General features: G+C 36.0%; 1 protein-coding gene across 4 annotated transcripts in view; it reads right to left on the reverse strand.

The window, feature by feature from the left end:
• The window catches only part of NLGN4X (neuroligin 4 X-linked), a 200545-nt gene that overhangs the window by 140974 nt on the left and 34987 nt on the right, over positions 1 to 24584 (reverse strand). For 3 of the 4 annotated variants that reach the window (XM_068682261.1, XM_068682233.1, XM_068682251.1), the window contains exon 2: positions 19178 to 19261. The gene's annotated coding sequence lies outside the window, so the exon portion shown is untranslated. The remainder of the gene's footprint in view (positions 1 to 19177; positions 19262 to 24584) is intronic. The other variant, XM_068682243.1, reaches the window with a different exon arrangement.

The raw sequence follows: 24584 nt of genomic DNA on the forward strand, positions 1-24584 counted from the left end.
CTGTCTTTGAACAATCACAGATATGGTCTTTCCTTATTTTTTCCCTGTATGTAAAATGATAAAAACTATTGTACCCAGGCGGACCCAAAGCTAACAGGAAATGCCCAGTTAAGACAGTTTGACTTCTTGCATTGATATTTATACTGTATTTTTTAATTGCTATTACACACGAGCATGGAGAAATTTTAATGGGTAGGCAATTCTCATGATTTTATCTGCTTCTTGAAATAAGTTGGTAAAGATTGCAAATAAATGAGTCATCAATTTTGTCAATGGAGTGATAAAAAAAAATCAATTGTTTCAACGCATTGAAAAAAATGCAAGGTATAAACTGTTTAAACTCTTTAAGTTACTAATTATGCCAAAATTCCGTGTGCGTTCTATTCAGGTCAAAATTTGACTATTCCTAAGAATTTAAGCTTCTTATGACTGAATTGACACTAGCCATTCAAATGCTTGAAGCTAGAATTTAAGAGACGTCATAAAAAAAATCATAATCATGAAAAAATATATAACAATGTGTAATATATAACAATATATAGCAAGGCAGTGTGACAGGGTACTAAGTCTTTTTTGTTCAGAAAGCGTCCAATGCTTGAAATATGACCATAGGCATTGATCAAAATGTACATTTAATTTATTTGGTAGTCTTTGTCTAATTGTGATTATGAAGTCTAAGAAAATATTATTCCTCAAGTATATATTCAGGGAAATGTATAAAAATATCATCAGTACGGTCTAGCATGGCTGCTAACTTATTTTCCAGCTCTTACTTCTGTGGCCTTGTAAAAGAAATATTGTGGGTCTCTCTATTTCTTTTTGCCACCTCTGTTTTTGGAAATTCAGATGTGTTACTCCAAAAGAAAAGGTCATGATCTGAAAGAGGATGTTCAGCTCTGAGTTTCAGTATGGAAAAATCTCCTGTAGAGTAAAATTTCTTATGTCTTCAGTAAAATTTAGAATTATGGATATAAAAAAATAAAAATAAAAAGAAAGAGGTTCATACAAAAATCATTATTTTATGCATTTCTTAGGTTTGTAGAATTGAACTTTATAATTCAAATAAAACTTCACATATATTAAAGATCATCGCCTGCTATCATTTCAAGACACAGAAAATAAATATTCCTGAATGGGTCTAACTTCTCTCCAGCAAGTAAGGTCAAATGACCTAAGAAAATTCCCGAGGGAATTAAGGAATCTTTTTTTTTTTTTTTTTGGTCTACCTATAAATCAGGGCTCTTTCTGTCTTCTTCATTAAGCCTATGTGTGTGTCCTTTTCAGGGATGCAAGAATCTAAAATCCATGTTGGACTAATTGAGAAAGGGATTGAGAGACCAATTGTTAGGCAATTTGATCTCTTGAGACTATTTAATGATTAGAATTTGGTATCTTCCTGTTGTCATTCCAGTCCAAGAAGAAGAAATATTACAAGTATTATAATTACGAAATACAGGGTGAGAAAAGCAATTTAATCCAGCTGAGCACAAAGTTATCTCTACCCTAATACATTACGCAGTAGAAAAACAATTGCAGCTCTATTCCTATTCATAAAATACATACACATATTCATAAAACGCAAATACGTGGGAGACACAGGCACGATATTTTCATTGTATTACCTAGTTCAGTTACCAGGTGGTGATACTGTCTCCATTTACATATATATGATAATGACATAATTATGTGCTCATATTAGAAATGGGAGAATTGAGTGACTACCCTCATTAACCTGAAGTTTAAACCCACACCTCCCAACTTTAGTGTTATAAGCATTAGATTTCAAACAAGGCTGGGATGGTTGTGAGGACTATGTGCAGCCTTTTTGATCCTAAATTCAAAGACATTTACCCTGGGAATTTCACCTTTGAATTATGAGAAAGCTATGACTTTGCAGCCTCATAAAGCTGAAACTCCATGAGACAGATATTCTCTCTTTCAAGCAAGCCTTTATACAGTTTGTGGTAGAGTCATTTCATGAAGCACTCTGAAAATGAAATTGGGACTCAGGATTATTTTTAAAAAATACTATCACATCATCACTTTTTCTCACTTACTCTTCCCCTTAAGTTTTGTATTTGCTAGAAAGTAGACAAATTCACAAAAGAAGGGAAGAATGTCTTTCAACTTCTGTTCCTGTGCTGCTTTCTTAGTTATTTTTCTTCTGGCAAATGCTGGTTTGAGCCTCTTATCTTTAAGAGGACAGACAGCTTGCCTCAACAGTTCAAGTCTCCACAAAGTGTTATACAGGATGGGGGTCACCAGAATCACTAGATCTAGGAGACAAGAGCAAGACAGCCATTCCTATGCTGTCTGCTGCCTTGCACTCTCTCCACCAAACAATGATCTTAAGAATCCACCCAAAAGAAAGTCTATGACATATAATCTGCTTAATGTCCTGCTTATGCTGAATTCACAATGAAATGTGAATTCATTAGTTGACTTCAGAACTTGAATTCTATTTTGTAATTTGGACCCCTAAAAATTAAGCAGGATATTAACATAGGGAAGTCCTGTTAAGGATGTAGATCTTTGTTCTCAGGTCACTGCAGTAGCACTGGAATTTAGGTTTAAGCAGCAAACTAAACAGGGCCAGAACATGAGCTACACAGCACTGTCCAGCCAAAGCATTTATTCTGTATGGTTGTTAGCAAACTTCCAGGCACAGCGTTACCTTTCAGCCAATGCCCAAGTATGATCAGAGAATAGCACAGGTCAGAACTTCTCATAGTTAGTTAATTATATTTTCTTGCATGAAATATTTTTCAGAACTTTAGCATAGTATATTTTAGTTACTTTGCAGTCAGTAGAACTGGTAACAGAGTAGAAAACAAAAGCCAACAATGAATGTTGAAATTGACATTTTTCCTCCTTGCTCTCCTTGCCACTTTCATTACTGGAAAGGTTCCATCTTTGCCTACCACAATGAGAATATACCCCCTCTAAACTAAGCTCAGCAGTGAAGCTCATGTTCTTCTCACTCACATGTGAAAAATGTAGATATTCTGTCAAAAACAGAAGCATACACTTCAGGCAGCAACTCCTCCTACTGTAACATAAGTGTTTGATGATAAAACATGTTGAACCCTAGCCACCATAAAAACATCCTGAAGGTTATGTGTAAGGAGTACAAGTACAGCTGAAATACAGAACTATGATTTCTTCTCTTACCTCTTACCAATATACAGTTATCCCCGTGACCATGACATATAGTATTACGAAAAGTTGTAATTTTCCTGTTATTTTTATACATGAATGAAATTATCATGAATAAAATCAGAAAGAGCATATTCTGCTTTCAATTTCCAATTATTAGAACTGTTCTTTGACCAGTTCTACTGGTGGTAAATTAAAAATGATGTGGCATCCATTGGTAAGAGATTCAGTACAGAGAATTTAGACTAACCTTCAGCTGTTTTCTCTCATCACCTTCCATTCTTTTTATTCTTCAATACTAGCTCTCCCTCCCAAAATCCTCCTGTTTGTTATTTCAGAAAAACAACAACAACAAAACCACTGCATGGTATCCTCCTTAAGCAAAGACACATCTCAGTGAACAAGGTAATCAGTTCATTTTCACCATCTACACCTAACATAAAACTGATAGGTTTGAGGAAAAATAGAATTACGTTAGAAGTTTATGGTTATTATGCTTATATTTCTCAGTTATACAGAAAACATAACTATTTTCTGAAGTGTTTCCAATGATCTTTTTGGTACAGTAAGTATTATTTACGAATGACTTTCCAACATAACCTATGAAACATGATTATCATTTAGCACACTCTATTTCCACAGGAAAGCAAAACTATGAGTACTGACAAAGTTGCAAACAGATGGAGAAGTGAATCATACGATTTTTCACAGATTTCTTTGACCACAAAACACATACATGTAGCAATATTCACAGTAGCTGTACTGTGGACTCATACATAGTATAAAGTTCTGATCGCACCTGAGAAAAGAGAACAGAAGGTGAGCAGATACACTAGTGCATTTCATAATTAAAAAAAATAAAATAAAATAAATAAATTCAAAAATTAGAAAAAAAATATTTTTAACAATATGATATTATGACAAAACATTATACTACACTGTCTTGTCCATCTCTATTCTGTGCTGGTGCAGCCTCACCTCAACCTGTGAAGTTTTGGGTGCCACAGCATAAGAAGGATATAAAAGTATTAGAGAGTATCCAAAGGAAGGCAACAAAGATGGTGAAGAGTCTAGAGGGAAAGACTATGAAGAGTGGCTGAGGTCATTTGATTTAAGTCAGACTGAGAATCTGACCTACAGATTCATCACAAGGGAAGTGGATCAAGGCACTGATCTCTGCTCTCTGGGGACAGTGACAGGACTTGAGGGAACAATATAAAGATGTGACAGGAGAGGTACAGGTAGGATGTCAAGAAAAGGTTCTTCATTTAGCCGAAGAGCAAAGGGTGGCTGGGCATTTCAACAGGCTCCCCAGGGAGCCTGGGTTATGGGTACTGAGCCTGTTGGAGTTCAAGAAGCATTTGGACAACACTCTTAGACATATGGTTTGATTTTTGGGTGGTCCTGTGTGGAGCCAGAATTTAGACTAGATGGTCCTAGTGAGTCCCTTACAACACAGGATATTATTTGCTTCTATGATCTTTCCTAGACTGGTCTGTCATGCTTCAAAATGTGTCCTCTTACCAAAATATCTTCCATCTTCTTCCTCTTTTGCATGTGGCCTACTCAGTCCTATGTCTAATTCTCAAACCTTTCTCACAGAGTGCACACCACTAGCTTGTTCTTTTCACTAAATCACAGTTCTTTCCTACAGAATTTTTATTCTCCCTTGTCCTTTTTTCCTACCTCCTCTTATTCTCTTTACATATGTAGAATATATAAAGAAAGATATATATGTAGAATTGATTTTTATATTGTAAAGGTAATTGATTTCATTTATTTTAGAAAGGTTTTATTTATTTTTTAATCATTCCCACATGGATGATATTGCAGAAACAATGGATAAGAATACAATTTGCAGCTGCCAAGTTGACTAGGAAGAACTAAGATATTTTTCCTGCCCATGGTCAACTGATTTATGTTAGGATTGAAAAAAATGTATGTTGTCACATGGCAGGAGTTACAGCTTCCTGTGTGCTACTATTATATCATCTTAAGAAATCCCACTAATAAGACATAATACCAGCCAAAAATATCTGCCACAAACTAATGCAGTCAATTAATTGAACAGATGGAGGTCAGGGCAGACAATTAAATCCCTTTGACAGAGGAGAAGATTATTCTACCTCATATTGGAGCTATGTCAGTAATTCCTGTCTGATCTGACTTACACTTTTATTCTTCAAAATAATTCCATCTATAATGCCTTCTTTGGCATGAGAGGGAGAGATCTATCACCTAAATATCTTGCTCAATGCTCTATATAATTATTTATTTTTAAAGTGGTGGGAAAGCGTACATATGTGTTTTCATCAGTAATTTTACTGATTGCTAGAAAACTAAAAATCAAAATAATTTTTGCTTTTGTTTGCTGCTACTCTCCTTAAAGTCTGATTCTCAAACTGATGATATAACTATCACTTTGGCAAGTTGTTAACCACTTTTTTTTTTTTTAATAAGAAACAAAAAATTATTATTGTCTCTCATATGCACTGGAGTATACAGTATTCTTCATTCATTATTTCTCTGGCAATGATTTCCTAGCATATTTAAATCTTATAACTATTTCAACATATTTGTAACTTTTTTTTTTCCTAAACTCTGTCACCAGGATACTTTTCTCTCTGTACATCAGGTCTACATTGGTAATATTAAACATTTTAAGTGTTGTTGTCATATTCTGACAATGTTGATTAAATATTTTATATTTCCAAAATAAAAGGCTAGTACCACCACAAACTCTGAGTTATTTCTATATTTTCTTATATATGTGCAGCTAAGCATTTAAATGAATTTTTCACACACACACAAAAAGAGCACCTTATAAAATGAACCCTAGTTTGTTTTTAACTAGAAATCATTTGGAAAATAATAATAATAATAATAATAATAATAATAATAATAATAATAATAATAATAATAATAATAATAATAATAATAATAATAATAATAATAATAATAATAATAATAATAATCAATGTTTTCTTTCAGTCCAGAACATAATCATAACAAACACAAAACATCTGATCTGAGTCCCCTGTTCTAGTGGGGCCACCTGGAGCAGGTTGCACAGCAGGTATTCAGAACCGCCACAGGTATTCAAAACCTGCCTCCTGTCAGAGCTTACATTTCCTGATGGTCAAACAGAAAAAAAAAAAAATCAATATGTAACAGCGTTACCCAAATAAACTACTCCTTAGTCTAAAAGCAAATATATTGAGAAAATTGGTATATACAAGGTAAATAGTATTTTTCACTCACAACTGGTATATCAGAAGCACTGAGAAAAAATATTTACAAGTTTATTTTTGCTAAAATAGCCTTCCAATCAATTTGCTAAATGTTACCATCTTAGAAGACTTGAGCATCATCCACTTCTTTCAATGTCACTGAAATAAGCCAATCAACTGTCATTCAAATGAAAAATAAAAGACTTATAAATCCCCAAGGATAGCTTGCATTTTCTAGGAAACGAAAGAAAAAAAAATTACAGCATTTGAAACAAATATTTTAAAAACTGAATATTAGCTAAATTAAAGTTTGTTTATGGTCAGTTTATGCCATGATGTGATATTAATTAGCAAGCATTGCAGAGTAGATAAATTTATTTAGAAGTATTGTCATATTTGTAGATTTTCAAATTTTAATAATTATATTAGTAATGCTTAATTACTCCGACAAAATCTTGAATTTAAGTTTGTTTTGTTTTGTTGTGTTTTTCCTGTCAATGATGTATATATATATATGATTCTCTAAAATCAGGAAGACCAAAATACTTGGATCAAATAATATGAATTTCATATTTACAGATAACTTAGTTTCCCCGAAGAAATTCAGGGAAGTATCCCACTGTAAAAGGAAGAAAGCCAATGGCACACCAGTCTTCAAAAAGAGCAAGAAAGAGGACCCAGGTAACTACAGGCCAATCAGCCTGATCTCCATCTCTGGAAAAGGTCATCCTTGGAACAGCTCATCCTGGAGGTCATCTCAAGGTGATCAGGAATAGAATAACATGGATTCAACATGGGGAAGTCATGTTTGACCAATCTGCTATCCTTCTATGATGAGATGACTGGCTGGGTAGATGAGGGGAGAGCAGTGGAGTGGTCTACCTTGACCTCAGAAAGGCTTTTGACGCTGTCTCCCATAACATCCTCATAGGCAAGCTCAGGAAGTGCAGTCTAGATGAGTGGACGGTGAGGTGGATTGGCATTTGGCTGCATAGCAGAGCTCAGAGGGCTGTGCTTAATGGTGCAGAGTCTAGTTGGAGGCCTGTAACTAGCAGTGCCCCACAGGGGTCAGTACTGTTTCCAATTTTGTTCAACTTATTCATCAATGACCTGGATGGTGGAATGGAGTGCACCCTTAGCAAGTTTGCTGGCAACACAAAGATGAGAGTGGCTGATACCCCAGAGGGCTGTGCTTCCGTTCAGAGGGACATAGACAGGCTGGAGGGCTGGGCCAAGAAGAACCTCATGAAGTTCAACAAGGGCAAGTTCAGGGTCCTACACCTAAGGAGGAATAACCCAAAACACCAGTATAGGCTGCGGGGTGACCTGCTGGAGAGCAGCTCTGTGGAGAGGGACCTGGGAGTCCTGGTGGACAACAGGCTGACCACGAGTCAGCAATGTGTCCTTGTGGCCAAGAAGGCCAATGGTGCAACAGTCGTGGGGTGCATTAGAAAGAGTGCTGCCAGCAGGTCAAGGGAGGTGATCCTCCCCATCTACTCAGCCCTGGTGAGGCTTGGAGTATATTGTCCAGTTCTGGGCTCCCCAGTACAAGCTACTGAAGAAAGTCCAGAGGAGAGCTATGAAGATGATTAGAGGACTGGAGCACCTGTCATATGAGGACGAGCTGAGAGAACTGGTCATGTTTAGCCTGGAAAAGAAAAGACTGAGAGGAGACCTCATCAATATGCATAAATGTCTGAGGGGAGGATGTCAAGAGGATGGTATTTTCAGTTGTGCCCAGCAACAGGAAGAGAGGCAAATGGCAAAAACTGTAGCACAGGAAGTTCCGGCTGAATATGAGAAGGCACTTATTTACTGTGAGGGTGATGGAGCACTGGTGCAGGTTGCCCAGAGAGGCTGTGGAGTCTCTTTCTCTGGAGATATTCAAAACCCATCTGGATGCCATCCAGCGCAATGTGCTTTAGGTGATCTTGCTTGGCAGGAGGGTCAGACTAGAGGATCTCCAGAGGTCCCTCCCAAACTTGGCCATTCTGTGATTCTGTGATTCTGTGATAGGAAGTCCATTACTTGAGTTAGGACAGCATTCTGATCAGCTTCAGAAAAGCAAACCTTGACATGCAGATAATTATATATATATTACATTATACTATATATATTCCTTGAATTAATTACCTATAAATACAGTGTAAGTGTTTTTCTATGCAGGGAAAACTAACTTTAATTAGAAATAAGCTTTAGTAATAGATATTTACTTTTATAACACTAATTATGAAGTAGATGTGCTTCATTTGCCTATTAATGTGTTATATTGTTATATCTGTAAGTTCTTTCCATCTCTTTGTTTGTTTATTTGTTTTGTTTTGCATTTACATTTCAGGTCATACTACATGTATGTGTATAAGTTTCTGAAGGGAAGAATGACAAACTGAAAAAGAGTTAACGAGTTAACTTTTAGAGCCTTATACAAAGTTGTATGTATTATATATATACATATATATATATGTATATATGTATATGTATATATGTGTATGTGCATATATACACATATATATATGTGTGTGTATATGTATGTATGTATATATGTATATATACACACACACACATATATATACATATATATATAATAATTAGAAATAGCTATAAGGAAGGAAGGGAATTAATGTCTCCTTTACATCTGTCTTTACTAGTCAGACCACTTATCTTCGGGGTACGCAATTTCCTGATCTGGAAGTCTGGGATGGGGAACAGAAGAAACCCCGCACAGTTCAGCTGGAAACAGTCAGAGACCTGCTGCTTCACCTGGACTATCACAAGTACATGGGGAGAGATGAGATCTACTCAAGGATACCGAGGGAGTTAGCAGATGTGATTGCTGTGCCATTTTCCATAATCTGTCAGCAGTCACGGTCATCTTAAGAGGTCCCCAGCTGACTGGAGACTTGCTAACGTGATGCCCATCTATAAGAAGGGTTGTAAGGAGGACCCAGGGAACTACAGTCCTGTCAGCCTGAACTCAGTGTCAGGAAAGATGATGGAACAGGTCATCTTGAATGCAATCACATAGCATATGTGGGACAGTGGGGGGATCAAGCCCAGCCACCATGGGTTCATGAAAGACAAGTCCTACACGACCAGGTGCATCTCCTTCTCTGACCAGGAGACCCACCTGGTGGATGAGGTAAAGCCTGTTGACATAGTCTACTTAGAATTCAGCAAGGCATTTGACACTGTCTCCCACAGTATTCTTCTGGAGAAGGTGGCAGCCCATGGCTTGGACAGATCCACTCCTTGCTGGGTTAAAAACTGGCTGGATTGCCAGGCCCAGAAAGTAGTGGTGAACGGAGTGAAATCCAGCTAGTGACTGGTCACAAGTGGTATTCCCCAAGGGTCAGTGTTGAGGCCCACCCTCTTTAATATCTTTATTGATGATTTAGACAAGGGAATTAAGCGTACCCTCAGGAAGTTCGCAGACGACACCGAGTTAGGGGGAAATGTCAATCTGCCAGAGCGTAGGAGGGCCCTGCAGAGGAACCTAGACAGGATGGATCTATGGGCAATGGGATGAGGTTCAACATGGCTAAGAGCTGGATCCTGCACTTTGGTCACAACAACCCCATGCAATGCTACAGGCTTGGAGCAGAGTGGCTGGAAAGCTGTGCAGAGGAAAAGGATCAAGGGGTGTTGGTTGATGCTCGCCTGAACATGACCCAGCAGTGCGCCCAGGTGGCCAAGAAGGACAACAGAATCCTGGCTTGTATCAGGAATAGTGTAGCCAGCAGGGCCAGGGAGGGGATATCCCCCTGTACTCTGCTCTGGTGAGGCCACACCTCGAGTGCTGTGTTCAGTTTTGGGCCCCTCGCTACAAGAAGGACATCAAGGCCCTGAAGCGTGTCCAGACAAGGGCTACAAAGGCTCTGGTGAAGGATCTGGAACACAAGTCATATGAGGAGTGGCTGAGGAAACTGGGGTTGTTTAGTCTGGAGAAGAGGAGGCTCAGGGGAAACCTTATTGCTCTCTACAACAACCTGAAAGAAAGTTGTGTTGAACTGGCTGTCAACCTGTCCTTGCAGATAACTAGGTAAAGGATTAGATGAAATGGATTCAAGTTGCACCAGGGAAGGTATAGGTTATATTTCTTCTGAGAAAGAGTAGTCTTCCCTTGGAATGGGTTGCCCAGGGAAGTGGTGAAATATATTAATAAATATAAGTGGAAATTATTCATTTCTTACAACGACAAAAATTGCAGATTTTTTAAAATAATAACTGAGCAACAATTTTTACCAATTATTTGCTAAAAATAATGTTAAAACAAAAAATTTAAAACAAAGATTTTATCTGGTTTTGATAACATTCTGTGAATAGTTGTGTAAGCTTTAAATCCATATTCATGCTGTGAGCACAGATGGATAAATTTCCATCACTATCATTGAAGACACATACAGGTTAAAAAAATAGTGATAGTTCATATCTGATCAGGAGAGGAAGACACTATAATACCTGAAAACAGACGGAATCTAAATTTGATGTGACCTAGATAGTTTCACCTACACACAATAATTCTGAACTTTATTTCAAGTAGTGGATAACAATATTGCACATCATGTTGTGTTTTCTTTCTCTCGCTCTCTCTTGTGTGTGTGTGTGTCCTTGGGAAAGAATAAGGAATGCAAAGCAGCATATATGAAAGAAAATATCATATTTTAAACTGTCATTTTTTTAGTAATGAACCTTTTAGATAGACACTTTTTGTCTTTTATAATAAAAGATTCGATAGAAAAAATGCTGTATATAGTTATTTTGGTCAAAATGTCAATAGAAAAAAAAAAGCTGTTATAAAATATACGGCTGAACAATAATACTAGGTGTCTGGGTCTAAAATGTAATTCAATTAAATCTAAATGAATAATATATTCACATGTACAAACAAACATTTACCTTCTGAATCAAATAATGATTTTCAGTTCTAAGACATTTCTACAAATAGTTTGACTTCCTGCTGGGAAAAATAAATAAATATATAAATAAATAAAATGTTTTATTTTATTTTCATTTCAGAGAGAAAGAAACATGCCGTCATCTACCCTCATCACTCAACAGCTGTATCAATATGTTTTCAGGGCAGTGATTAGTATAATTGTGGTGAATTTCTTGTATTTGGAACAGAATAGAAATAATTTGGTAATTTTTCACTATTAAAGAACTACACTACATTATTTCCTCAAGCAATACAATACTAGGATTTTTAAAGGCACTTAATCAAATGAAGTATCCAGTCAGTTTCTCAGAAACAAAATGCAGACTATTTCCTCTCCTTCAGCCTTCTCTGAAACAACAACATATCCAAATTCACTCCTATCCATCCAGAACAGCTATGTGCAATCTTGTCAGTGGCTGTAAGACTAAGAAGACCGCTTCAATCCTCTGCTTCTCATAAGATAAACTTCCAAGGGGTTGAAGTTAAATAAAAACAAACAACAACATCAAGAAAAAATGAGTATCTAGCACAAGATTTATATTCAGAAGAGGATACACATATTCTTCATGTTACTTACTAGTTAACTTCAGAAGCCCATAAACTCATGGAGCCCCTCTCTTTTACATTACTTTTTTTTTTTTTTTTTACATTTACATTTACATTTATTTTTTACATTTTACATGCCCCTCTTTTTTACATTTACATTTTACATGTGGCCCAGAGCCACAAAAATCCCAGGTAATATTCTAGGAACCTGAAAAGCTCACAGGAATCACAGTTTTCCCTAGACACACAAAGATAACCTTCTGTACATACCCAGACGTTCAGCATCTTGTTTGATTGGCTTGCTGCTTACCACACACATATATCTGTTTTCAGATCAAAAACTAGGGACAAATTTAAGTTCTAGATAGTGGATATTTTATTTTATTTTATTTTATTTTATTTTATTTTATTTTATTTTATTTTATTTTATTTTATTTTATTTTATTTTATTTATTTTATTTTATTTTATTTTATTTTATTTTATTTTATTGTGTCTAAATGACTACCTGTGAGCTAGGTGTCTCAATAGGGATCTAGTTTATTTAGTTAATGTACCCTAGGGACTTATCCAGAACACGAACATGGTAATGTAGGTGTGTATGTTTGAGTATGCAACTCTTCTACATAGGGCTAGCTGATACAACATAATACTGGAGATCTGGGCCTTCTGGAGTGGTGCTGGCAGTCTAACAGACAAATACAGGACACCTAAAATTGCACTAGAAGACAGAATTTAAGCAACCAAAACTGTCTCAAAGAACAAACAAGCTTAATTCTCCTGATATGCTGTTTGATAAACAGATGTCTTATTCAAACAAGTTTCATCTTTATACAGTTTCTTAAAAAATCACCAAAACGAAACTTTGAAATTCTAACGAAGCTTTTCTACGTACTTTGTCCCCAAATTGCAGTACTGGTGTTGAGTTTCTTATAGTGCTACATGTGCATTACAAATAAATAAAAATAATATTTAAAAACAACAACAAAAAAAGATATGTACATACACCATTTAATTTGAGACTTTTCCATGTTTTATAAATGTGTCTCTTGATTTCATAACCTACATTTTGGGTAGACCTGTGTGGAGCCAGGAGTTGGATTTGATGATCTTTGTGGGTCCCTTCCAACTCAGGATATTCTATGATTCTATGATTTTATTCTGCATTAAAATGCTCTACGTAATTTCATTGCCTCCTACTCTAAAAACTAGAGCTGATAATCCAAGACCTAAACGGGTATTTAGCAAAGGGTGTAGGAGATGGTCTTCCTTCATCATACCACTGAGTTATCCAAACAAAATGAGCAAAACTTATCACAGTTGTAATATTGCTTAATCATATTACTTAATACAGACGATGCAGTGTGTTTTGAACCTTGATAGCATTAAAAACAATCTTATGCCTGTAATTTATTTGCCTTATGAGCTTATATTCAAATGTCCTTTACTATTCTTCCTTATTAAAAATAATAATAATTTAAAAGAAGTTTCTGTTGCTCAGTACAGTACAGGAGTCCAGGAAGGCTGGGTGCTCTTCAAGAGGGAAATCTTAATGGCGCAGGAACAGTCTGTCCCCACGTGCTCAAAGACAAGCTGGCAGGGAAGAAGACCAGCCTGGCTCAACAGAGAGTTGTGGCTTGAACTTAGGAGAAAAAAGAGGGTTTATAATCTTTGGAAAAGTGGGCAGGCCACTAGGGAGGACTATAAGGATGTTGTGAGGCTGTGCAGAGACAAAATTAGGAAGGCCAAAGCTCATCTGGAGCTCAATCTGGCTACTGCCGTTAAAGATAACAAAAAAAATGTTTTTATAAATACATCAACACAAAAAGGAGGACTAAGGAGAATCTCCATCCTTTACTGGATGCGGGGGGAAACTTAGTTACAAGAGATGAGGAAAAGGCAGAGGTGCTTAATGCCTTCTTCGCCTCAGTCTTTAGCAGCAATACCGGTTGTTCTCTGGATACCCAGTACCCTGAGCTGGTGGAAGGGGATGGGGAGCAGGATGTGGCCCTCACTATCCACGAAGAACTGCTTGGTGACCTGGTACGCACTTGGATGTGCACAAGTCGATGGGGCCGGAAGGGATCCACCCAAGGATACTGAGAGAACTGGCAGAGGAGCTGGCCAAGCCCCTATCCATCATTTATCAGCAGTCCTGGCTATCGGGGGAGGTCCCAGTGGACTGGAGGCTAGCAAACATGGCGCCCATCTACAAGAAGGGCCGGAGGACTGACCCGGGAAACTACAGGCCTGTCAGTTTGACCTCAGTGCCAGGGAAGCTCATGGAGCAGATTCTCTTGAGAGTCATCATGCAGCACTTGCAGGGCAAGCAGGCGATCAGGCCCACTCAGCATGGGTTTATGAAAGGCGGGTCCTGCTTGACGAACCTGATCTCCTTCTGTGACAAAGTGATGCGCTGGGTGGACGAGAGAAAGGCTGTGGATGTGGTCTACCTTGACTTCAGCAAGGCTTTTGACACCATCTCCCACAGCATTCTCCTCAAGAAACTACCTGCTCTTGGCTTGGACTGGCGTACGCTTCGTTGGGTTAGAAACTGGCTGGATAGCCGGGCCCAAAGAGTTGTGGTGAATGGAGTCAAGTCCAGCTGGAGGCCGGTCACTAGTGGCGTCCCCCAGGGCTCGGTGCTGGGGCCGGTCCTCTTTAATATCTTCATCGATGATCTGGACGAGGGCATTGAGTGCACCCTCAGTAAGTTTGCAGATGACACCAAGCTATGCGCATGTGTCGATCTGCTCAAGGGTAGGAAGGCTCTGCAGGAGGATCTGGACAGGCTGCACCGATGGGCTGAGGTCAACTGCATGAAGTTCAACAAGGCCAAGTGCCAGGTCCTGCACCTGGGGCACAACAACCCCAAGCAGAGCTACAGGCTGGGAGATGAGTGGTTGGAGAGCTGCCAGGCAGAGAAGGACCTGGGAGTGATGGTTGATAGTCGGCTGAATATGAGCCAGCAGTGTGCTCAGGTGGCCAAGAAGGCCAACAGCATCCTGGCTTGCATAAGAAACAGTGTGGCCAGCAGGGCTAGGGAGGTGATCGTCCCCCTGTACTCGGCTCTGGTGAGGCCGCACCTCAAGTACTGTGTTCAGTTTTGGGCCCCTCGCTACAAGAAGGACATCAAGGTGCTCGAGTGAGTCCAGAGAAGGGCGACGAAGCTGGTGAGGGGCCTGGAGAACAAGTCCTACGAGGAGCGGCTGAGGGAGCTGGGATTGTTCAGCCTGGAGAAAAGGAGGCTCAGGGGCAACCTTATTGCTCTCTACAAGTACCTTAAAGGAGGCTGTAGCGAGGTGGGGGTTGGTCTGTTCTCCCACATGCCTGGTGACAGGACGAGGGTGAATGGGCTTAAGTTGGGCCAGGGGAGTTTTAGGTTGGACCTTAGGAAGAACTTCTTTACCGAAAGGGTTGTTAGACACTGGAACAGGCTGCCCAGGGAAGTGGTGGAGTCACCATCCCTGGAAGTCTTTAACAGACGTTTAGATGTAGAGCTTAGGGATATGGTTTAGTGGGGACTGTTAGTGTTAGGTCAGAGGTTGGACTCGATGATCTTGAGGTCTCTTCCAACCTAAAAATTCTGTGATTCTGTGATTCTGTGATTTCCTATTTCATCTTTCCAGTTAATAGTAAAATCTGCACTCCAGTTCTTTGAATTTAGCATGAAAACATAAATAATAACAATAATTTAATCATTCATATGAGCTGCCAATGGAAAACACAATGTAATTAATTTTTATTTTTCCTTCATTTGCTTGCTGATGATGTTATGATTTAGTGAACTCCAGTTAGCCATCCAGTCTGCATAACACTGAAATTACGTTATTTTGAGTTCTGCATTATCGTCATTGTACACTGCGTTAAGTAATGTAATGTTCAAATTAATTGCCTAAAAAATCAATTGTATTTATGGAATTGTTACAGAACTGTTTATAGTTCTTAAAGATTTAAGGAAATTGTGGGAATTTTATTTGTCATCAGAACTCACCACTGAAATTATACTTTTTATACCTTTAGATAAAGGTGTTAAGTATACCCAACTGCATTGCCACCTGAAAAAATAAAATAAAATAAAATAAAATAAATAAATAAAATAAAATAAAATAAAATAAAATAACCTGCCTAGAAAGTTTTGGTGACTGTTATTTCGTATTTGCATAAATCTTGCTCACTTGGATTATTCAGAAACCCACATTTTGGTGGAGATCATTAGAGTGTGTATACATTTATGTAGTTTAGATTAGTCACAATGAAACACATAACTAAATGTTGCAATAATAAAATATATCAGTTTTAATTCACACACCACAATATCAGTAATGTCATGAACCTATTGAGATTGCTACATAGAATTTGTAAGGTTAGATTTACTGATAATATTTCAGAGAAAACCATCTGATGAAAGTACCATTTAACAAGAGTTTGGAGTACTCAGCTGAGCATGTTGGCATTTGTGGTCATAAAACATGACAACAGGAAGTAAGCAAAGATTTTGATCAACAGCATTGAATATTGAGAGCTGAAAAAGAGACTGAAGCATGCTGACAACTCTAAGGATAATAGCTATATTGTGCCCTGGTTTTCCTCAGAGAATTAAAAACTGATCCGTTTCCTAAAAAATTCTAAGTCTAGAATTGGAGAAAATTATAGCTCCATTCTAATGTGAAGGCTTTATTATTCCTTCACATTTGTTATCATAAATGATGCAAGGCAGAAGGCTTTATCAGAATCTGAGAACATGATCAAGAATCAGACAGTATGTGGGTACATTAAAGAAACTGCACAGCGTTCTATGGCCTACCACAGGGCTCCATCTGCACAGTCAGCTGTCAGGTCAGAATTTTAGAATGAAATCACGCCATTTAAACAGACAGCTACCTATGAAGTAAGATCAAAATCTGAGTACTGTTTGCTTTCTTTCATGTTTATTTCCATATTATGCATGGCAAGTGCTTGCTGCATACTCTAAACATAAATCGCACTTTTCTTTCCATGAGAAATATCATTCTGGTTGTTGGTTCATGATGAAGAATTTTATCTGGTTTATGATGAAGAAAAATGTTGAAATGATCAAATCATGGGGACTCCTTTCTGCATTGCTCTTAAATGCAAGTACAATATAGCAAAAGTCACCAACATTATTTTTGAAACAACATTGAAAATAATTCACATCGCCCTCACAGTTCTGTTCATTGAAATGGATACCTATCATCTGCTGCAAATACTGATCTTCAGAGTTAGTTTGGGACATCACTTTTCTGAAAGCCTTCAGATCCACTTCAGTTTGTCTCTTGACAAACTTCTCATAAGAATATAGCCTTCTTCTAGACAAAATAGAAAATTCTTTAACATATAGTAGCATATTTTGGTCCTGTTTTGGGGGAGTAACTTAATGTTGGCAATTGAACATATATGCATGTGACAATTTACACTTCAGTATATCAGCAAGCTGAGAAATTAAAACAAATTTGAAGCAGATTTGCAGTTTTACTTTCTACAATTCTGATTTCTTTTGTGTACAGTCCAATTATTGTTTCACAAACAAGGAAATTTTCAAAAGACACAATTGGCTTCTGATGTCCACAAACCTAAGCTGGAGTTAAAAAACAGACATCAGTAAGCTCTATCTCACTTTTCTGTTTTAATATTGCTTGCTTCCCTTTCTTCTCATTCTCCATGAATCATCTGGATTATTACAAAATCAAAATCAAATGAACAAACAAAACAAGCAAACAAAATTCTGAGAATATAGTGAAAACTACACACTATCCCTCAGTTTCCCCTCCAGACCCTTCCCATTCTTCTGTGATTTATCTCAGTATATTCTGACAGATCTTGACATGAGAGTTTCTCTCCATTCTTGGAACTTCTCTGTGGCTGATTTTGTACAAGAAAACATAAAACTGCCATAAACTTTTAGTTACAAAGAAACTAAGTCATTATTTTGACTTTTACTTCAGCTTTGCTTATCAAGTTTGTATTATTTATATCATTTACTTTCCTGTTTCCTAAAAGTTATATATATATATATATTATGATTTCTCTGAGGAGTATAGGTAACTGAATCCTATCTTCTATACTCATGCATATGTACTATTTGTTATTATAATGACTAGGAGTTCAGCTACAAGCATGATCAACACGGGTGCTAAACTATTAAACAGGCTCCTGCTCATAAAATGTTTTATTTTATTACATTTATATTACAACAAATTGGAATAAACATGGCTCAGTGATGCAAAAATCAAATGAGTTTTCAAAGCTGTTATATTTTTCATCTGATTTTTACACTTCACATAATGGTACCCTCATATCTTGTAACTAGTCTGTCATACTTCAAATTATTTTTATTCACAACTCTATTATCACCTCAGATATCTTAATATTTCTTCTCCTTGTTTGTAGGACTGAATGATAATCCTACATGTAAATTGAAGCTTCATCTTGTGCAATGATTACAGAAAAAAAAAATAAATTACATCAGCTTCAAAGTTCATAGAGCATGTAAAGTGAGAAGGAAGTACTATGTCATTAGAGAAACTTTTCTGGTCATTTGTTTATGTCCATCCTTCCTTATTAACCAATGCATCAGGCATGATATGAAAAAAAGGCAATAGACTAATCTGATCTCTTTTGCAAGTAAGATATAGTCTATGTGTACATTTGTAATCTAAATTCTTGCCATGTTTTTCATATTGATATCATAGGAATGCTTAAATACGTGCGTATATATATATAATTATGCATATATAGACATGTACATTTGTGTCTATGTGTACACTATATATTGAATTATGCTATGTCATACGTTGCTAATAAAGTGAGAGAAAGATAGATCTTTATGGTAACAATATGAAACAGAATATAAAATGAAACAGCAACCAAGGTGCTTTATTTAAATGTCCCCTTTTGAAGAACTCCAAGAGTTCCAAGAACTTTGGAACCCAACCATGTTTTGAAAACTGAACGTTATCAGCTCTATCTGGTATAGAACGGCCTGGAAAACTGAAACCTTACTAGTTAACAGTGTCACAATATCCAGGCTTTGAACCACACAGAGGTACCATTCCATATTTCAAGAACTGAAAAATAATATAATGAATAAACACTAATATTTAGAATGGATTATATTCCAGGTCTTATTCCGTGAACACATGGCAGTCCATAAGCATTTTAGCTGGAAGAGTCATCACAAATATATATTTAAAACAAATTTAAGAACGCTAGCAAAAGAGACTTGATGTTCATATCTGTGATTTATTTTTCAGATAACTTAATTGTTGTGACTATATTTTTAGTACTTACCACTGTGCCGTGTTTTTGAGAAGCTTTCAGAATCCCCTCGTAGGAAGCAGAATATTGTCATTTCAGTTATAGCACAAGTTTTTCCTGTGAGGAAGAAATATATAATGTTCTTCAGTAAGAGAAAAAAATAAAATGTATGCTTATGAGTCATAGACAGTGAAACAAGACACATATGAAATCACCTATAATTCTGATTTTCAATATTAAAAATAATAATAATAAATAAATAAATAAATAAATAATATTGATACCCAGAGGATAACTACATTACAATAGTGCATTAACATTTGTCCTAACAGTTATTAGTAACATTTTTTCTTTTCTGATCAATCTTTGCTAAGGAAGTAAATTGCCTTTAAACCTTTACACCACAAAAATATTAATTTTATTAATTTCAGGGAAAAAAAAAAGACTAGAGAAAGTACTTTAAGACAAAAGAAGTGAAAAAACAAAACAAAACAAAACAAAACATGATCCTTATAAAAATATTTCTTTAAATGTATGTTGTATACATTCAAATTTAGTATACATTCAAATTTAGTTTAGTGGGGACTATTTGTGTTAGGTTAGAGGTTGGACTCGATGATCTTGAGGTCTCTTCCAACATAGAAATTCTGTGAATCTGTGAATTCTGTGAAATATCAAATATGAAATCATTTGATTATTATTTATTATTACTTAAAATTATTTAGCATAGACGTTTACAGAAATTATTATGGCAAAGTGGCAATAGTGTACTTCCTCAGCTGGCCCTCAGTCAAACTTAAATATTTAAGTCTCAGAGAAGCCTGGTTCACTTCAAGGACTTCAATTACTTTCCCTGGATTTAACTATCTTCTCCCTAAATTTTTAGTGGGTTTGTTTTATTTGTATTTTCACAAAAGGAATTATGACCAGAATAACAATATGAATGTACCAGAAGTTTCTTTGTGAACAGTGAGCAATTCAATACTCTAGCTTGTACTCCAAATTACTTTTCAATGGATATCTTATTTACCAATGTTATCCTTTTAGATAGACTATTTCAAATGATTAAATACTAATACTTACTTAGTTTCTTTTGTCAGTGCTATATGGAGACACTGCAATTTAAACCTCAAAAGGTAATGTGTCAAGAAAGTTATTTCAGGTAATTTGCCTCAGTTCCAAGACTGCATTAGATAAAATACTTTTCTTCCCACAAAACAAAACAAAACAAACAAACAAACAAAAAAAACACAGTACAGTTTAATTTATGGCATAGATACATATTCTGCAGGGGAAATGCATGCACTGCTTGTATTTATTTTTATTTTTTCTATTTCTCTTAATGCACCAAGATGAACTTCATATCATCTGTTCGTATTTTAACTATGTTGATTAATATAGACAAGTACTTTATGTGAAAAGTACAATTTTAAAACAAATTGCACAAGAAAGGGTCAAGCAGTCCTACTAACTTGATAACAAAGCAGTGAGTTGACAAATGTGTTCCACAAATTTACATGGTTCTCAGTGTCCAACTGCCTGTCAATAAGACATAACATGACTTCCAGATAACTGATAAACTGTTATCTCAAAGTATATATCTATACACACACACATACAAACACAGACTTTCCAAGTATGCATATGTATAGTGACTAGAAGAAATTATCACTTCTTATCAATAAAGATCCTAAGGATCACAGCACTGAGATTCCATCTCATATATCAGAATATTTTCTTATGTCATAGAAAAAGGAAAAGGAAAAGGAAAAGGAAAAGGAAAAGGAAAAGGAAAAGAAAAAGAAAAAGAAAAAGAAAAAGAAAAAGAAAAAGAAAAAGAAAAAGAAAAAGAAAAAGAAAAAGAAAAAGAAAAAGAAAAAGAAAAAGAAAAAGAAAAAGAAAAAGAAAAAAAATTTTGGACTTAACTTTTGACCTAAAATAATAGTGTAAATGAAATCAGGATTTAATACTTACTTGCTATTAGTGGATTCTGCAGTCTTAATCACAATGAATAATTCTCACTTACCTTTTTTTTTTTTTTTTGACTTATTAAAGCCAAATCAATCCCTATAAATGCAATTCATTGTAACAGTTGCAAATACAGTCCTTAGTCCCATATAATGAAGGTGATTATCTCTAAAAACTGGAAATATATACCTGTGGATGGATATCTGAATATCCATATCTCGAAGGGATATGTATTAAGGGACAAATTTAGAAATATGGAAACGAAGAACATTCCTCATGAATAAACAATGCATGAAACATGCCAGCTAAACTGTGAAAGTGTCCATCTGGACACTTATCACAGAGAAAACCTGGTAACAGTGTAAATTTTCATACACACCCATGGAAGAATCAGATGTTGAAGTTTAGGGCAATCTTTATTCCAAGCTATAATAATATCTTAAATATCTCCATATAACAATTTCATTTTAATTGGAGATTTCACTGCTCATGAAGATTTTGACAGACATTCTAATTCTCCAAGAGTAGTAAGTGAATAAACCAAAGACGTTAGAAATTAGAAAGGATTTAAGGAATGGCTGGACAGTTAAAATCCACTAAAGCTAACACAGTTTCCTTTTTCAGTTATTTTAAACTTGTATTTCTTTATTTTGTCAGTCTTTGTAGTTTAATTTCCGCTACTGTTGAATGTTACTCAACTCAGCTTTGCTGGTAAACACAGGGGCTGTATCTACTGTCTCTCTACAGCATCACAATAGTCTTTAGCTTAGAAGAATAAAAACTAAGAAAGTGCTGTTTGTGAATTAGGTTTTCCAAATTTACTTCCTATACTGTTCTTATCCTTCAATTTATCTTACAGATCTTCTAATTCTCCTTGCCATATTGATTTTAATTGTAGACGACTAGATTATAGTTTAGACTTTATATAATCTACTAAACCACTTTTTTCTCACTGCTCTTGTCCATTTACACCTCTTGTTTAGACTCTATCTATATAATATTGCTCTCTATAAAAATAATTGCAAATACAGCACTTCCTTTCTATCAATACGCTCTTAGGGCAAGTATGGGCATGCATGTTAGAGGAATAATAGTCAAGTCCTAAGACAAAACATAGAAGTATTTAATATATATTTTCCTTTTAGAAGTGACATTTTTCCTCTATGTTTGTGACAACTGGTTTCCTCAGAATTATAAAAGTCTAATATAATTGTTAAGGGAATTTGGCAGTCTTTCTAAGTTTATTTTTCTAACGTCAAAAATTGTCTTTGTCAACAGTACAATGACTCATAGGTAACTTAAGTCTGATGGTACTATAGTTAGCCTTAATGTTACTCAGTTTAAGCTTACCTATTTGACTCATTTCCTAGAACTATCTGAAGAGTCTCTGATTCTAAGAGTGATGGAGCAAACATAATTCAAACGCAACTAAGACTGGTGTTCTGACAGTATATTTATATAGTTATCTTAGTCAATACCTTAGAAACAAAATCTTTGTGCTATATTTTTTTTTCCACAAACATGATGACCCACTCTCTCCAGCTATTCTAAAAACCTCTGACCGTTCTTTGCAATATCCAGTTACAAGACACTTTTTTTTTTCTTTAATTCTCAGTTTTATTCATCACAATGATTGGAGTATTGTAAGCAAATTCAGTTTGAGCAGTCAAGCTCATAAAGTGTGTGTGTGACAAAATGTAGCATTTTAAACGCAGTCAGCATCTTTAAAACACATCTTTAAATGTGTCAGTTACAGTGTTTACACACTTTATTTATTCAGCTTCATATCAAATTCATTCTTATGACAATTTTATTAACTAACTCTCCCCATGGTTTGAACATTGCATAACAAGTGTAACTTTTTTTTTTTTTTTTAATACTATAAATAGAAAATTACAGAGGACACAATAGGAAAATGTGTCTGGGAAGTTCTGTGATGCTCATTCAACATCAGTAGCCCAGAAGTTGGAAAATCTGATAAACAGATGATGCTTTTTCAATGGTTTATTGTCTGGAAAGTTTGAGGGGAGCCATATTCAGAAGAGAAAAGATGCAAAAATGATCTAAGATGCTAAAAAGGTGCTAAATGATGCAGCAGCAGGAAGTGGACACAGACCAATTGGAAGAGTATCAAAAGCATGGAAGTGAAATCTACTTTTTCCCTGATTTAGCCCTTTTTCTACTTTTTCCCTAATTTGAATGCTAAATAACAGAATCAGACCTCAGGCATCGCTTGTAATTAGTGTGGAAAATAGGTATCCTGGATGGTAGTTAAAGACTGTGGGCTTTCAGTAAGAAAACAAACCACCCCACTCTTCATGTATATCAACTGAGCTAATGTTGATTTACAGATGTCTAAGAAATGAGTGTTGGTATCTTTTTTTTTTTTTTTTTTTTTTTACTTAAAACAAATGCAAGTATAAAGTGCTGTATGTAAGTGTAAATGTAAGTGTAAAGGCTGTGAAATGTGACTTCTCTTTTGCTAAAGGTGCCTGATCTCTTTGGCCAGAGAGCAGAAATTCAGCAACAAGACAAACCTCCTGGGGGGGAAAATTTTTCAACCTGAATTAAAAGTAGCACATCAGAAGAAGACAGGAAGCCTGTAATATACACAGTTCCCTTAAATTATTATTCTCTCTGTTGTACTCATAATCTTCAAGAAAGATACTGTGGAAGTTCTTGTGTTGCTTCTTTCTCACTCTGATATGTCAGGTTCCTCATGATCCTCTGCTTCATTTCTTTCTGCTTTAAATAATTAAACCTACAAACATACATGTGCCTCTGGCCTTGATTCCTTCCTGACACATTCAGATGTGGTAGCACACTCAGAGAAAGCAGAAAAAACATACTGACACCTCTGAAGATAGAGGTGAAGGACAGCATCCTCAGCCACAAGCCACTAGAATATCCCACAGAACATGTGGGTGGCTTCAGAGACAGGCTACAAGAAAAAGAAAGAGTGGGAATATATGAATCTGTGCAAGGTCTGCAAGATCAGGAAAAACCCTGACCAGAGATGGAAAGAGAAAGCAGGCAGAACAGAGTAACATAAATGACAGTCTGCCCTTCAGAGAAAACAGGCTGCTACCAAACAGATACCTGCAGCAGCAGAGGAACAATACTACAGAAAGTGGAAGGCTGAGGCTATCTCTACAGGAAGTAGTCCAGTGAGGAGGAATGAAATTCTTTGTAAGGCACAATGTCACTTAGAAACAAGTAATGTGAATTTGTGGAGGTCCCAGTTTTTATAAAACAGAGCTAATATTTCTTGAAAATTCTTGCCTTCGGAAATGTTTAGATACTAATCTTTGCTACTAAGACAGACAAAATGCAGATTCATTTCTCATATGGGTTACATCTCAATTGCCATGAACTACTTGTATCAAAACAAAGCTATTATGTGTGATAAAACAGATTAAAAACTCCTGATCAGAAGAATTGTAAATATTTAGAAGAACAGTAAATATTTGAA

Source organism: Anas acuta, chromosome 1 (assembly GCF_963932015.1).
Source record: "Anas acuta chromosome 1, bAnaAcu1.1, whole genome shotgun sequence".
NCBI lineage: Eukaryota > Metazoa > Chordata > Aves > Anseriformes > Anatidae > Anas > Anas acuta.